General features: G+C 41.3%; 1 long non-coding RNA gene across 1 annotated transcript; it reads left to right on the forward strand.

Annotated features, from left to right (window-relative positions):
• The first annotated feature begins 8948 nt into the window (after positions 1–8948).
• LOC149462830 (uncharacterized) lies at positions 8949–14590 on the forward strand. The gene is made up of 3 exons (XR_016312561.1): positions 8949–9083; positions 14122–14197; positions 14292–14590. It is a non-coding gene; the product is annotated as an uncharacterized LOC149462830 (long non-coding RNA).
• Positions 14591–17379: the final 2789 nt, after the last annotated feature.

Genomic DNA, 17379 nt, shown 5'->3' on the forward strand with positions numbered 1-17379 from the left:
ATGTTTATAATAAAGGCATTTTTTAAAGAAAAGTGCACGTTTACATTTTTGATGCAAGATATTTTTTAAAGCTGTTCTGGTTTTTAACAGCTCTGTTGCTGATTGTTTCGAGTGGGAGAGTTTATGTAATGTTTCAAGATGAGAAAATTTAGCAGAAAGCTCATTCAGTAGCCTCTCTTTCTTTTTTACGTTCTGAACCCCATTTAAATTATTTCTCCTCTACCACACATTTATGGGCTTCCCAGATGGTTAGTGGGGGAAGGGCCCCATGTGAATTAATGATAAAGTAACTTTTATTAGCCCGTTTGACTGTTCGTGAACAGTGGGTCAGTGAGTAATGGACTCAATCTCCAATTATAGGTTTTAGGAGGATGTTCTAGAATATCAAGTGTTAAGGAGATAGGAGCATGGTCAGACGCTATTTTTGCATCAGTTAGGATAGAAAGATCTCTCTGAGAAATAAAGAAATAATCTATCCGAGAGTATCTTTCACGTTGAGATGAGTAAAATGTATAATCTTTGTCTGATGGATGCATGGACCTTCAAGAATCAACTAATGTGGGGCTCATGCGCGGCCAGGGATGATGGCAGACGTGTCCTGCTGAGCTCCGCTCATCCCCGGCCAGGAGTGACTCACCCGCTCCGCACCGCTGCATTTCTTCTGCCTCGGGTGAGTCACGTATCCCCGAGCACCCGGCCCAGCATCAGGGAGAGGCTTCTATGGGGAAGATAGGGCACTGGAAGCCCCCCTCCCCGCAGCTTCAGGACCCGCGGCCCTCGCCACTGCGGCGCTTCCTTTATGGGCCGCAATCCCCGGCCTCTAGTGAGAACAGAGGTCCGAGGAACAATCCCGGACCTCTAGTGGCAGCGGAGGGTACTGCATCCTGCTTTATCCCAGCACAGCTGCAAGCCTCTGCTCTGATCCATCCACAAATGGGGGATCACGACCCCCAATTGACAGCAGGAGAGGCTATGGACAACCCTACTCCAGGGTATCTTCCAGCCTCTAGTCTGAACCCTCAGCCGACAAAGTCGTCTTCTCTGCTCACAATCTCCGCTTTAGACGACAAGTTGCAGATTTTCTTACGAAATATTACCGCCTCCATAGCTGCTGAAGTGGGAAAATTGGCTAATGAGCTCAGAGGGGAAATAGCCCAGATTGGGGACCGCACGGATAAATTGGAAAGTAAGTTTGATGATTTGGTGCAATACGTTCACGTTTTGGAGGAAGACAACGCCTATCTGAAACATTTCATGTCCCAAATGCAACTCCAGCAAGAGGACCTGGAAAACGGAACGGCGCCAAAATATCCGCATACGTGGTATGTCCGAATCCGTTGCTGATGCTCAATTGCACCGCCATCTACCTTCCTTCTTCATTGCTGCTGCCCCCATGGTTCAAGAAGCAGATTGGCGAATGGATAGGGCTCATCTCTCTCTGGGCCCTAAACCAATTGAGGGAACCAATCCACGTGACGTTATAGTCCGCTTCCACTACTTTCAAAGTAAAGAAGCCTTACTATCAGCAGCCCGCCACAAATCTTCCTTGGAGTTTAAAGGTGATAAACTCCAACTCTTCTGTGATCTTTCTCCAATTACTCTTGCTAAGCGGCGTGCTTTGAAGCCGCTCACTACACATCTTCAGCAACATCGTGTCCTGTATCGTTGGGGGTTTCCCTTTAAACTGGTGGTTGTTAGGGACAACACCCATGTTGTTCTCCGAGATCTTCAAGAGGCAGAATCTTTCCTAAAGCAGTTGGGACTTCCACCTCTACTAGATGATATGCCCTCGCCGCCACCTACTCCATCCCATCCTTCTGCCACCCCTTCCAAGATATGGACACCTGTCCGCGGAGGTCGGAGGAGACCCACACGCACACCGCAACGTCCACGCCCTTCCCGATCAAGCGACCCACCTGCCTGATGATTTCCAGGGGTGACCTTTTGTGGCGAATTTGGTGCTGTTTTGTTCGGCCATAGCCTTGCTGGGTGCATGTTATTTTGTTTTTGTTTCTTCTGGCCGGGTTTGACGTCCTCCCGGAAGTGTCGGATGTCATTCTGCCCCCGATACTGTCTAGCCATTGGCCTAGACGACTTGGGCTTAGTTGACGTTCCCAAGTTTATATCCTTGCGGATACCTGTTCTTCATTGTGTATTTTTTTCTGCTATGTTTTTTGAATGTTTTATGTTTTCTGTTTTTTCTTTTTTTTTGTTACTACATCGATGGTACTTCATCCATTTGTCATGCTAATACATGTAGCCCAGTCACTGTTTTTCTATAATGGCTTTGAGGTTTCTGTCATATAATGTTAAGGGCCTCAACTCTATTCAAAAAAGGTGGATGGCTTTGAAGGAATTTCGATCCTCAGGAGCAGACATCATTTTTGTCCAAGAGACCCATTTCAGATCTACAGGCTCCTTTCGTTTTGCCTCGAGATTTTTTCCCCGAGCCTACTCGGCCTTTGATCCTTCTGGGCATTGCTCCCTTCGGGTTGTTTCCTCCAAAGTTGACCGACAGGGTCGTTTCATTATTTTGGAGTGTATGCTTGGTGAGACTCCCCTGGTTTTGCTGAATTTATACGCCCCTAATACGGGTCAATTGCAATTCCTATCCCAAACACTCGCCGAACTGGATTCCATTTTCACTTCGCAGGTGATAGTTGGGGGAGATTTTAATCTGATTCTTTCCCCCCATAAAGACAGGAAGGTTCTTTTTGAGTTCACCCCCTCGAAGCGGCAATGCTCCTCTTCAAAATCCTTTCGTAGACTAATTAGGGAGCATCGTCTCTTTGACGCGTGGCGGATTAAACATCCTCTCCATAAACAATTCACTTTTTACTCCACCCCTCACCGTAGTTATTCTCGCCTAGACCACTTTTTCATTTCTGCCCCATTGCTTCCACTTCTGGTTTCTTCTGATATTAATCCCATCACTTGGTCCGACCATGCCTCTTTACCTTAAAACTTTTTTTCTCCCCTGTTGTATCCAAACCTTGTCATTGGCGCCTTAATGAAACCTTTCTTTCCACAGATCATCTTAGAGATGAATTGTCGCAGGGACTTGATACCTACTTCACCCACAATGTTGGCTCCGTAACCTCCTCCTCTACTCTATGGGAGGCCCATAAGGCGGTTTTTCGAGGGCTTTGTATTTCCATGGGTTCTCGTTTAAAAAAGTCCTCGGCGAGTGCTAGGGCTTCTCTCATACAACTACTATCTTGGGCGGAAAGACGGTTATTGGCTAAGCCGTCTATTCCTGGGCTCCAGAGGGTAACTTCTCTACGGGACCAAGTTAAAGCTCTTGACTCCAGTAAGACTGCTCAATCCCTCCTTTGGGTTAAGCAGAAATTCTACGAATTTTCCAATAAGCCCCATCGTATGTTAGTCAACCGTCTCAAAGCTCAGTCCCCTTCTACGATGCCTGACCTACTAATACAGCCAGATGGAAGCCCTACTTACGACCCTCGGGTTATGGCAACTCTTTTTGGCTCATTTTACGGGAAATTGTACAACTGTTTAACCCCAGACTTGCATCCACCCCTCACACAGTCATTATTTGATAATTTTTTTGACACATTGTCACTCCCGAGAATCTCACCTTCAGACATTGCCACCCTTAATGCTGACATTACACTAGAGGAATTATTGGACACAATCAAACTTCTCCCTTCTCGTAAAGCTCCGGGACCGGACAGATTGCCCTACTCCTACTATAAAACTTTTATTGGTATTCTGGCCCTGCATCTCCTCTCTCTATATCACAATCTTTTTAAGGGAATCATACCCCAAACCGAATTCTCCCGTGCATATATCTCGGTCATCCCTAAACCCGATAAGGACCAGTCTATCGTGGACAACTACCGCCCCATTGCCCTACTCAATTCCGATTACAAGATTTTTACCAAAATTTTGGCCAACCGATTGTCCGGAATCATCTCCAAGATCATACATAGGGACCAAGTGGGCTTTGTACCTGCCAGACATGCCGCAGATAACACTAGGAGAACTATTGATTTGGTTGATCTGCTTAACAGGTCCTCTACCCCTACTGTGTTATTAAGCTTGGACGCTCAAAAAGCTTTCGACCGTTTAAGCTGGCCTTATATGTTCATGATCTTGGAGAGATCTGGTTTCAAAGGTCCATTTGTAGTAGCTTTGAAGGCCCTCTATTCATCCCCCCTCTCGCAGGTCAGATTAGCTTCTTTTCTCTCGCCTCCCTTTCAGATGTCAAACGGTACACGTCAGGGCTGCCCACTCTCTCCTTTACTGTTTATTCTTTGTCTGGAACCTTTAGCCATCGCTATTAGGTCAAACCCGGATATTCGCGGGATACAGTCACATTCCCATGAGTACAAATTATCGTTATTTGCAGATGACATTCTTCTCATGCTCACGAGTCCCCATATTTCTTTACCGATTTTGCATAAGACCTTGAAACAATTTGGGGCTATTTCAGGTTACAAAGTCAATACGTCCAAAACTGAGGCACTCCCAATACATGTCCCGCCTATCGTTCTGTCCTCGCTTCAGGATGCTTTTCCCTACCGGTGGTGCACACACTCTTTAAAATATTTAGGTACTAATATTTCTCTTTCTTACCAATCCATATACGAGGCCAATTTCCACCCTTTGTTCATAGCAATTTCTCGCTCTCTGAAACATTGGGATGCCTTGCCCATCTCTTTCCTCGGACGCATTAACGTTCTAAAAATGACCGTGTTACCCAAACTCTTGTACCTGTTTGCGACTCTCCCCATTCCCGTTCCTATGTCCAAGCTTCACTCCCTTCAGAAATCTTTCCTACACTTTATTTGGCACAATAAGCGGCACAGGATTGCACGTTCTGTTCTGCTCTCTCCGCGCTCTAGGGGAGGATTGGGAGCGCCGGATATAATCAAGTATTATTATGCGACTCACCTTCGTTTTCTTATGTCATGGTCCACGCAATACCCTCCCAATACATGGACTGAGATTGAATCTTTAAAACTGTCCCCAGTTCATCCATGTTCCCTTCTTTGGTCAACCGCGGCAGTGGATGTCTCTTCCTTCTGTCATCTATTCCTTGGTCCGATGCAATTTTCATTGATGGTATGGCAGAAATGTAAGGCTCAATTCACGATGGCCTCTGAATGCTCCCCTCTGACAAATATCCTCTATAACCCTAATCTGCCAGACAATATGGCCATATTCCGGATGTCTCTTTGGGTGGTATCCAACCTTTTTCAATTGCGTCACTTGGTACATCCGGTGACTCGTAAACTACATTCATTCCCGGATCTCCAGAAAAAAGCTTCTTTACCTCCTCATCACCTATATATATATTTCCAAATACGCCATTTTTTCTCTACTTTATCATCCTCATTGATCCTGGGGAAGCCTACACCCTTCGAACGTTTATGTATACAGGGCCCCCACCAAAGGGGTATCATCTCCAATACTTATAAACTTCTTATGGACGCATAATGAAATCTAATGATCTAATGAAACTCACCTTTACATTCGTAGGTGGTCTCAGTTTGAACAACGTGATATTGATTTACTAACGTGGAAGACTATTTGGGTAAATGCATCTAAATCTTCTGTTTGTGTGGTTTTTAAGGAAAACATTTACAAGATTATGATGTTATGGTACAAAACACCTGAGGTTCTTCATGCTTTCAACCCGAGTGCTTCTCCTGTCTGCTGGCGCTGTGGTAGGGATTCTGGTTCTCTCTATCATATTTTTTGGACATGTAAATCTATTGTTCCTTTTTGGGAGGAAGTCCGTTCCTTGTTGCAATCAATGCTGCATGCTTCGCTCCCTTTTGACCCTCTGCATTTTTTGCTGGGCTTGCCATTCCCGGGTCTATCTAAACCAGCCAGAAAACTTGCTGCTCATGTGCTGTCCGCGGCCAGGAGAAGTATTCCTATGGGTTGGTTATCTTCTACTCCCCCTACAATGCTGACTTTGTACAAACTTATTGCTGAAGTAAGACGGATGGAGTATTTGACTGCCTTACATAATAGTTCATCTGCTGTATTTGAGTTGATTTGGCTCCCGTGGGATTCCTTTATTTCCTCTTTGCCGGCCGGAATCTAAGATCCTGATTGTTTCCGCACTGATTTTGTATGACTCTGTATGACTTTATTGGATGTGTAGTTATGCCATCGATGTTTCTTTCTGTTATGTTTATAATTTTACTTATTTGAAAACCAATAAAAATTGTTAATATAAAACAAAAAGAATCAACTAATGTAAGAGATTGCAGCATACATTTAATTCTCTTAAGAGTTCTGTAAGAGACACAAGTTTTGCCTGAGGGAATATTTTGAAGTGGGTTAGGGAATATTTAGGTCTCCTCCTATAATGATACAGCCAGTGGCAAACCATTTTAATTCATCCACAATTTTTTGGCAGAAGGATACAGTATATGGGCTGAATTTGGAAAGTAAACATTGACCAGAGTGGTAGGTTTGCCATTCAAGGTTCTTTTAAGGAAAATATATGTTCCTTCTGGATATACTAATTGGTACGTTAGAGAAAAAGTGGCTTCCTTACTAAGTAGTATGGAAACTCCTTTTGTTTTAGCTAGAGAATTTGTCGAATGACAAGCTTTTGTGAAGTATTTGTCATAAAGTTTGGGGATGTGTATTTTAACCACTTCCTGTCCGGACACTTTTACCCCCTTCCTGTCCAGGGCAATTTTCAGCTTTCAGCGCTATCACACTTTGAATGACAATTGCGCGGTCATGCAATACTGTACCCATATGAATTTTTTACCATTTTTTTGAGACAGATAAAGCTTTATTTTGGTGGTATTTATTCACCGCTAGGATTTTTATTTTTTTTACTATGTAAATGAAAAAGTCCAAAAATTTTGAAAAAAAGTGTTTTTTTTAATAAAATTTTGCAAATAAATAATATTTCATCCTAAATCTTGGCCAAAATTTATTCCGTTATTTTTTTAGTAAAAAAAAAAATCCAAATTAGTTTATAATAAAACATTATAATTTTTAAACATTTTTTTTTACATTTTTATTTTATTTTTTTTTATATTATTTTTTATTTTTATTTTTTATTTTTACATACTGTCACCCTAGCAGTACAGTGTCACCATGGTGACACTGTACTACTTGTGGGGGGTGATGAAGATTTTTTTTTTTTTTTTACACTGATTGCTTTTACACCCATATAGGATGTAAAAGCAATCATTTCTCTTTCTCTCTGTCTGCATTCTTGCAGTCATTGAGAAATACTGAGTGAGCTGTGATTGGTCACAGCTTGTCACATGGTACAAGGCTGTTGTGAATAGCCTTGTACCATGTGACCTCTGTGATCATTCACAGATTTCACACGTAGTAAGCAATGATGTCACAAGTGACATCTTGCTCACTACTTTGCATGTGATCACTGATTCGCCAATCAGTGATCACATGACCGGGACCTCGTACAGAGGTCCCGTCCGACGATCGGTGTTTCACTGTGTCCGGAGGACACAGCGGACACCGGATCGCGCTAGTGCGCGCTCCTAGGGAGCGCGCACAGCTAGAAAAGGCGGGTGCCGTTTAGGAACGGCAACCCGACCTTGGACTGCCACCGCCCTGCCGTTTATAAACAGCAGGCGGACGGCAAGAGGTTAAAGTGTGTTTCTTGCAGGTAAATTATCTTAGGTTTTACTTTAAGTTCTCTCAGGAGAAATGATCTCTTCTCAGGAATGTTTAATCCCCTAACATTATGTGAAATTGGGAGAGGCTTATTCCCCAGTGATTAATACTGTGAATCCAGGCAACGACTAATTGGAAGAAGATAGTTAGATAGCGAAATAATGAGTCAAAGCTGTCTTAGACCTCTTATAGCTCAGCAAGTCTGATGCCTGTATCCTGATATAGAGAAAGGGAGGAAAGAGGGAAAAAAAAAGGGGGGGGGAAGTGAAATAAAAGACAAAGAAGATTGGTTGGAGATGTGCATAAATACTTTTGACACTATTATTTACAAAGAAAGTACCCCTAGATAGATAAACTGTAGATAAAGATTAGTATGCGATTCTGATATAATAGGTGGAAGAAATCTACAGGTTATTTGAGGGGGAGAGTGGGAGTACCCCAAAACCTGTGTGAACCATCCGCACACAGATAAACTATAATGAAATGGTTATCAACAACTCCACAGCCAATAATAAGCAATTAAATATTTCTTTTCATCACTTATTCGGTCTTTTAAAGCAAAATAGAAGATACTGTAGTTAGTAATTCAAACTTTTATATATTTTAAACATAACTATTACATATTTTAACAATGAGGATCAAATTCTCTTATCTATAGCATGAAAACTATTTGTCAGTAAATGATTAGACCATAAGAAGAGACTCACACCTGAAGTGCAGCAGCGCATTTGAAGGTAGGCCAGGTGTTCAATTTTTATAAAGGATAATTGCAACAGCCATTGTTGTAGCCAGTTAGTGGGGGCCATACAAATTAGGTGTGTAATGCCTATGAAATGTTTTGGCCTTGGACCCTTTGTTTCTTGGGGAATTTTTACAATAAAGCATCATTGCCCATATGGCAGAAGCATGAGAAATGACATTGGTGTCATTTCTCTAGGCTAAAGAAACAGAGTCACAAGATATTAGACTGCTTAAAGCAGATACGAATTTGTTTGTGAGATTGAACTTGTTTGTAACATCTAGAAATGTTACATTAGACTGCTTATGTTAGATAAAACTTGTTTATGCAGTAAGAAATGTCTATTTGCTTGTGTCCTCCATGTTGGATAAAAAGAAAAAGTGTGAGATTGAGCGATAAAAAGTTGTTTGTCCAGTAATGTGGCTGGGCATGACTTTGTTATGCTCAAGGGACTTTTCTGCTAGCTCCACCTGGAGTGGGCGTGACGCCAGCCCATTTCGGGAAAGTTGCCAGAAGTGGTGCACAGGATATTTAAAGGGAAGCTTGCACACAGTGAGCCTTAGAAGCCTTCCCATGCGAAAGGGGACACTGACGCTGTGACTCTTGCCAAGGCTTTATGGGCTCATCGATTGGTCATGTTTAGGGCTTCTCTGCGATCCTTTGTGCACTGTTCCGATGAGGTCTCCTTCCCATAGCTTTGGTAATGTATTAATTCTATGCTGGAACTCTGTAAAAAGATGTGTTTATTTTATGCTGTAATGCTCACATTATTGTTGGTGTGTGTTATTATGCAGATTGTGATAACTATAAGATATATTCTCCCATGTGTGATAATAAAAGTGGAGGTTTTGACAGTGCAAGAATACTGCAGTTGGATTATGGTATTTCTTGGAGTGCCGAGTGAATGCTATGACGTGCCAGGACAGGTGTTCACTGGGTAGTAGGTCTCTCACATGCTTAGAATAATGCTGTAAATGCTGGTTAATCATACTTGTGTGGTGTATGTGGCTTGTTCTTGGCGATTGTGTCCAGCATTGCATTACAAGGGGATAGATACATCTAGTGCTAAGCAATGAAAATATCAATAACCCAATTGGGAGGGCAACAGAGGTAAACAAAATGAGAGAATCTGGACTGTTAACAAATAAGTTATACAAAGCAAGACTTCTGTATGATCAACATTAAGCATACGTGAGGCTACTCATGTGGGTTCAGAGACACATTAAGCACATAGGAGATAGAATCTGGAATGTATATTTCCCATCTGAGGATGCTGATAAGGGGTCTTGGAGGGGCATACTAATAGTAAGTTGATGATAGTTGAAGTGCAAGTCCAGTATATATATATATATATATATATATAAAAAAAAAATTCAAGATTGGCACTGCAGTACATACGTTGTAGTATAAGTGGCAAATATACGATCAAGCTTACCGCAAAGCAAGTATCCATCAGGGTGGATGCAATAACAACACATGCGGCCAAACATCTGGGTGAATCTGAGGCCACAGGTGAATGTCGAGGGGTAAGCAGTCTGTCTTCCTGAATGTAAGAATAATCAGCCAAGGTCATCGATGGTCAGTTAACATAGGTGCAATATACCATGACCAGCCTATTTATAGATGACTGAGTATGCTCAGAAATTCCAGGACTTGAGATGTATATCAAGGCTGGTCAATTACATCCTTCAATGAGATACGTTAGGGATGGGTAGTAGTTAAGTGTAATACCATAAATTTAAACAAACTTTTTAATGATTTTATGGTAGAACCATAGTGTTGCAAAAATGTGAGTGTTCACATTGACTAAGAAGGCCCTGAGGAAAAGGAAAGAGCGAGGTTAACAGAACCTTTCCAGAATCAGGTGTCCTCTCTAACTGTGGGCATCTTTGACCTCGGAGAAAAAAAAAAAAAGAGAGTGTAGATCAGATGAAGAGGGTTTGTAAGTTCTTCTGCTTTTTGTGAGGTGTTTTGTTTGGTGAATTAAGAGATGAGTCTGAGGAGTTGGAGATAGGAGCAGGATGTTTAAACTCATGATACCATTCTGGTACCTCAATGTATGGGATTTGTAAAGCAGAGCAAAAGTCCCTTAGCTCCTCAGGTGTTCTGAGCAGATGGTGTTTCATGTAGCCTGCAGTGCAAAGGGGAATCTCTATTTGTATGTGATGCCTTTATCTCTCAAAACCTCCAGTAGTGGGGGGAGCGCTCTCCTATTTCATGTGCTCTGTGAAAGATCTTGAAAGAGCTTAATGGCATCTTCATTGAACATTATGAGATTGCTTTGCCTAGCTTTAGCTCTTTTAGCCGAAAGCTGGAGAGACAGTATATACTATCTCTAGGAGGTGTTTTCTCTGCATTTCTGGGGCATAGCAATCTGTGCACTCAGTCAAGCTCAATGGGAGTATCAGTGTCTCTTTCCAGTACACCATTAAAGATCTTTTGTAAGGCAGGTTTAATCTGTTTAGAATTCACAGATTCAGGGACCCCTCTCACTCTTATGCTATTCCTTCTGCTTCTGTTGTCTAGATCTTCCAAATGTCTATTCAAAGCAATAAGATGTTTAGAATGAGATATGTCCTCCAGTCTGGCAATAGCTATCTCTCTGTCTCCCCTGCCTTTGTGTTGCAGCTAATTGATCAGATCGTGCAAGGAGATCAGCTTTAATATCCGCAGCTACGGCAGTCATTTCAGAAAGAGTGAGGAGGTGATCAGTGTGATCATTGTCTCTTTCCCACTTCTCAGATGCTGGTAAGGATTCTTAATTGCTGTCCTCCTCATGGTGGGCCATCTTGCTCACTGGGGTGCTGTGTCTATAAGTTGTCTGTGATCTAAAGATCACTGGAATATGGCAGGCAGCAGAGGCAGTAGATGTGCATTGTGAGCGAGTGTGTTGAGCGGGCTTGGAAAGTTTGCCCATTATATGGCTGCTTAAGACTGATCTGCAGGCTGTGGAGCAGTGAAGATCCCAGAGCACAGCCAGTGTGCAACCATCCGCTCTGAGACCCAAGACACTCCACAGAAAATAAACATTAAAAAAAGGTTAAGAATGTTATCAATTACAGTTTTATAGTGATTCTCTCTATGAAAATTCAAAATGCTTGCAATGCTAGTACTCCTTTTAGACAATTTCACAAACTTTTTTTGCTCCAAATAGCTAGAAACAGATTAAGTATTTAAAAGCTAAGGAAGCAAATACATATCATAAGTAAATCTCAATACTTAATATTGAGGCTTCTTTCCTGATTCTTTCACACCAGATAGCAGTTCAGGTAGTAATTGGTGCAAAAAATCATGCAGGAGTGGTTGCCTGATCGTTTCGGAAATACCTTCAAACATTATTTTGTTGTTCCCAAATCTATTTTTGAGATCCGGTAGTTTAGCACTTATCTTCTGTAGTTCAGAGTCATGCTCTGTTTGAGAATCCAACAAATTATTATGTGCTTGGCAGATATCACTTATTTTATTCTCCACATGTGAGACCCTGATATTCAAATTCTGAAATACCTAGGTATTGTCAGTTAGCATATTGAATATATTTGTATGTCTTTAAGAGAAATCAACATATCCTTGAGATCATTAACAAAAGCAGGCTGAGAAGAGAGAAGGGGCTGCATATATATAAAATTCTAAAGTAGGAACTCCACCTATGAGCCACTGGGTATATTGCCATTATATACGTTGTGTGTCCTGCAGCAGATGAATTAAAATAGATTAATCTTTTTGACAACACGCACCCACTATACTTAACTGGCCAACAGTTAACCCATAAGGGAACTCCTGCTCTTTCATACACATCTGGTTAGTGTATACCAATGATCTAGTAGACTAATTTGGTACGTTTCCATTATACTTATGTTGCTGTGGGCTCCATTCAGTAAAGCAGAGTGCACGCAGTATTAAAGTAATCTGGCAAATTTTTCCTAAATATCGCATGCGATGCTGAAAATGTCAATTCACTATTCTGTTGTGCAATTTTTTACCTCAAAATCCAAACAAGCTTGGTAAATATAGCATAAAACAGCATTAAAGTCAATTAACTAGAAAACATAAATAAACACGAGTTAAACTAGTGGTCCAGGCATGCAGAATTTAAGGAATGTAAAATTATAACAGCCAATTTTTAGTAGTCTTTATCTTTTTGGATCAGCCAGAGTGGAGATGGATTAAAACACCTGAGTGTTGAGAAAAATAATTTTTTCGTGGAAAAGAAGAAAAAAAGAGACTTTATTGAACATTTGTTTATACGAGTGGGGTTTGTTTTGAGATTTGGGATATTAATATGGTTGTATTTAAAAGAAAAGCCTCTATATATGATTAAAACACCTGTCAGGTTTTTATTGCGGTCTGAGTCCCCATTAAGGTGATTCACCCGCTCCATTTGTCCTGTTTACCATTATCATTGAAGATGAAAATAAAATAAAATCCCAAATTTTGGTAAAAGTAATAGAGGGGAAATCTTCCAATAGGAAAACTGGTTCTGGTGAACTGGGGGTCCCAAGGGAAGTGAAGGTACTGTATGTCTACACAATAGGACACAGATGGCAAAAAAAAATTGACAAGGGTTATAACCCTCCCTTGCTCTATCCAAAATAAGAAATAAAAAGGTTCTGCCTATAGTTCTGCTTAAATGTGTTTGTAAACTTCAGACATGAAATATGAACAAAGCATATGCTTCTATAGTGTGTACTTATCTCAATTAAGAGTACGAAGGCTAGGTTCACATCTGTGAGGGTAGTGCCGTTGCGGATCCACACAAAAATACATGAAGCTGCACCACCTGCACAGACAAATGCAGACCCATGTGCAGGTGCCATTAATTCTAATGGCATGCTGCCCGCACTGGAAATCGCAACCTTACTGGGAATCTCGGTTCCCGTGCAGGCTGCATTTCCTGAAAAAGTGCTGGGACTTCTTCCTTGTGTGCCCCGGGGCACGGGAGTCCATTCAAATGAATGGGCTCTCGTGCCCGCCCAAAACGCGTCCCGCACGGCCCCAGATATGTCAACCAGGGGTAAGTGTTATTCCTGTGTGCCGCTTTGTTCCTCTGCTATCAGCATGAGTCACTTCTGACAAGTTTTCCTGACACTAAGAGAAAAATGGTGACATGGAAGGGTCTCCATCAAATTGGCAGCCTCAGCTGTGCTCCTGTGAGCTGTGTGGAGGGGGTGTGTTACCTCCTTTTTTCTGAACTCTCAGCAAGTTGTATAATTTCTGGACTTTGAACAGATGGAGAAGACGGCAGATAAACAAGTACAACTTATGTAGGAGGATTTGTTTAATCTCTGTGTATCACCTGAGGCAAGTCACCTCACTGGGTATATATAAGGGTTTACGACCACGTTAAAGCAAATAGACTGTGCATTTTGCAAGTTGATCCCAATCTTAGCAAATGAGGTAAAGCTTCACTTTACAAACAATACCAAATGACATTTAAGGAAAATTTTTAAAAAAGTGTGTTTTTGCTTGCACATGATTGGATGATAGAACTCAGCAGAGCTTCCCTTCATTTCTAATTCTTCTCCACTGTATCCATCTCACCAGATATCAAAGATAAATTACCAAATGATTTAATTAGATAAATACCGCACATTTCGATGAAATACCGCATGCCTTATTAGCAGTGTTTCATTGTGAATTGTATGAAAAAAAATGTATGAAAAAGTCTATGAACTATTTTACCTCTGATTTTAAAGAGGAAAATACCACTTTGTGAATTGAACCCTTTGTCTTTCCTGCAGGCCTCTTCCTCCACTTGTGATCAATGATGTTCTTGATGCTGGATCCTTGGGTGGAGCTTTGCGCATGTCAAGCAAGGTTTGTTTGGTTACTACAGCATGGATATGTTATTGTAATTGAACTATTACAATGTTGTATTGGTACAAATATTGATTATTTTCTTGATTTGTAGATCCATCCAATTTCCTCCTTCCCCTCCTGAAGAATCCATGCTAAACCACGAAATGCATCAAGATTTAAAAGCTGCTTTGTCTCCTTTCGGACATTCTATAGCATTTTATGAATTACAAAATGGTAAATTTGTTATTTTCTTTGAAGTCACAAGATAGGGTCAATGGAGATATGTGAGCTCAGAAAGGAGATCAAATGTTATTCATCAGGATAGTCAACTTTTTAGTGAATGTTATATTGTTATCTTGATTCTAATAAAAGGATTGCTGTATATATAATTAAAAGTGTATCATCAAGCACCACAAATATATTCAGTAGTTGTTTGTAAAATGAACAATGTTATGAACACATGGGTTATATTGTTTACCCCCAATACCTGACAGGTCAGTTTTAATAAGCTGATTAAAAAGATCACCCCATGTTGCCAGGGTCCATTAATTCGGTGAGGCAACTTTAACTCTATTTGAAGCCCTATTTTAGACTCTGCTGTGAATAATTTGAAACCCTATATTAGACTCTACTTTGACCAATAGAAAAACGTTTTTTCCTTTGAACACCTTTTTCCATGAACATGATCTATTTGACATTTGGAAGCGACATCATAGTATGGAACATGACTATTCTTATTGCTCTGTGTCTCATTGTGAGGAACATGTCTATTTTAGAATAAGTACAGACAAGTGGTCCCTTCCTTGTACATCCTCTTCTACCATTGAAGCTAGCCGCTAGTTGGACCACAAACCTGTAATATTTGGTGTTTCAGAAACAAATGCTTCCGGGCCCACTCATTTTTGAAGGATGAACACCAATATACTATCCAGTCTGAACGATTACTGAAAAATCACTTAAACTCTGGGCGATTCTTTTCTGAAAAGGATACTGTTTACACTGACCATTACACAATAAGGCTTTTTTGAGAGGGTCTTTTTGAAACTCAGTGCCCTTTTGGTGAAAGAAGACAGGATGCAGTAATTTGACCATCTGATAGTGAACATTAGAACACTTGAGGACCAAAATAAGGGAGAACCTTCTACTCATACAACAGCTGACCTGTGCAAATGCGACGATGCCCGTAGAAATCTACTACTGCATCAATATCAGAAGAATGCTAAAATCCTTAAGACAAATTCATATGCCCTGAATAATAAATCAGGTTCCTACATGGCTAAGAGAATTAAGCAGAGATATCTCACTCCTAAAATTGCCCACTTAACGGATACTACAACTGACTCTAGAGTCACAGCCCCTGAACAAATAGCTGAAACCTTTAGAAACTGCTATTCATCTCTGTACAACGTGAAATCATATGTTTATATATTACAACCTACTCTAACACAATTACAGTCTTTACGTCACTCACTATCGCTACCTAAATTGTTGCAGTTTGAGAACCTTTCACGTCCTTGTAGATCTCAGAATGTGTTGACCGCATTCCGACCTCGAAAACACCTGGTATCGACAGCTTCCCTGTGAATATTATCAGAAACACAGAGACACCTCCTTACTAAGTGGCCATATACAATCTAGCTTTAACTACAGGTCATTTTCAGGAAGAAATGCTGCAGGTGGTGATTACCACTAGAGATGAGCGAATCGAACGTGGCGAAGAATATTGGGAAATATTCGATTCGCGCCGAATCCGAAAATTAGCCAACTTCGGATGCACGAATCGAATTTTCCCAAAAATGGCGGGGACATGTGTGGCGACGGAGCGGGGATCTCTGGGAAGGCGCGCAGACAAGGCGCGCTGACCCATAATGCATTCATTCATGACATGTGATCGCATTAGCCAATCAGCAGCCAGCCAGCCAGCACTGTGTAATGGTGGAGCTATAAATTGCGGCCATCTTACAATTCTCCATTAGTCTCCGGTCATTCAAGAGAGACAGACCTGTCTGTATTAGGGACAGAGTTAGGGCCAGAGAGACTTTAGGGCCACAGAATCGTTACTTAGGGCCACAGAATTGTTACTTAGGGACACAGAATCGTTATTCAGGGACACATAATCGTTACTCAGGGACAGACACAGAATTGTTACTGAGGGACACATAATTGTTACTGAGGGACACAGAATTGTTACTCAGGGACAGACACAGAAATTGTTACTGAGGGACACAGAATTGTTACTCAGGGACAGACACAGAATTGTTACTGAGGGACACAGAATTGATACTCAGGGACACAGAATTGTTACTCAGGGACACAGAATTGTTACTCAGGGACAGACACAGAATTGTTACTGAGGGACACAGAATTGTTACTCAGGGACACAGAATTGTTACTGAGGGACAGACACAGAATTGTTACTGAGGGACACAGAATTGTTACTGAGGGACACAGAATAGTTACTGAGGGACACAGAATTGTTACTCAGGGACACAGAATTGTTACTCAGGGACAGACACAGAATTGTTACTCAGGGACAGACACAGAATTGTTACTCAGGGACACAGAATTGTTACTCAGGGACACAGAATTGTTACTCAGGGAAACAGAATTGTTACTCAGGGAAAGACACAGAATTGTTACTGAGGGACACAGAATTGTTACTCAGGGACACAGAATTGTTACTCAGGGACACAGAATTGTTACTGAGGGACACATAATTGTTACTCAGGGACACAGAATTGTTACTCAGGGACACAGAATTGTTACTCAGGGACAGACACAGAATTGTTACTCAGGGACACAGAATTGTTACTCAGGGACACAGAATTGTTACTCAGGGACACAGAATTGTTACTGAGGGACAGACACAGAATTGTTACTGAGGGACACAGAATTGTTACTCAGGGACACAGAATTGTTACTGAGGGACACAGAATTGTTACTCAGGGACAGACACAGAATTGTTACTCAGGGACACAGAATTGTTACTCAGGGACAGACACAGAATTGTTACTCAGGGACAGACACAGAATTGTTACTCAGGGACACAGAATTGTTACTCAGGGACACATAATTGTTACTCAGGGACACAGAATTGTTACTCAGGGACACAGAATTGTTACTCAGGGACAGACACAGAATTGTTACTCAGGGACACAGAATCGTTACTGAGGGACACAGAATCGTTACTGAGGGACACA

The sequence above is a fragment of the Staurois parvus genome, unplaced genomic scaffold (genome assembly GCF_062004578.1).
Source record: "Staurois parvus isolate SC_StPar_1 unplaced genomic scaffold, SC_StPar_1.0 ptg000165l, whole genome shotgun sequence".
Taxonomy (NCBI): domain Eukaryota; kingdom Metazoa; phylum Chordata; class Amphibia; order Anura; family Ranidae; genus Staurois; species Staurois parvus.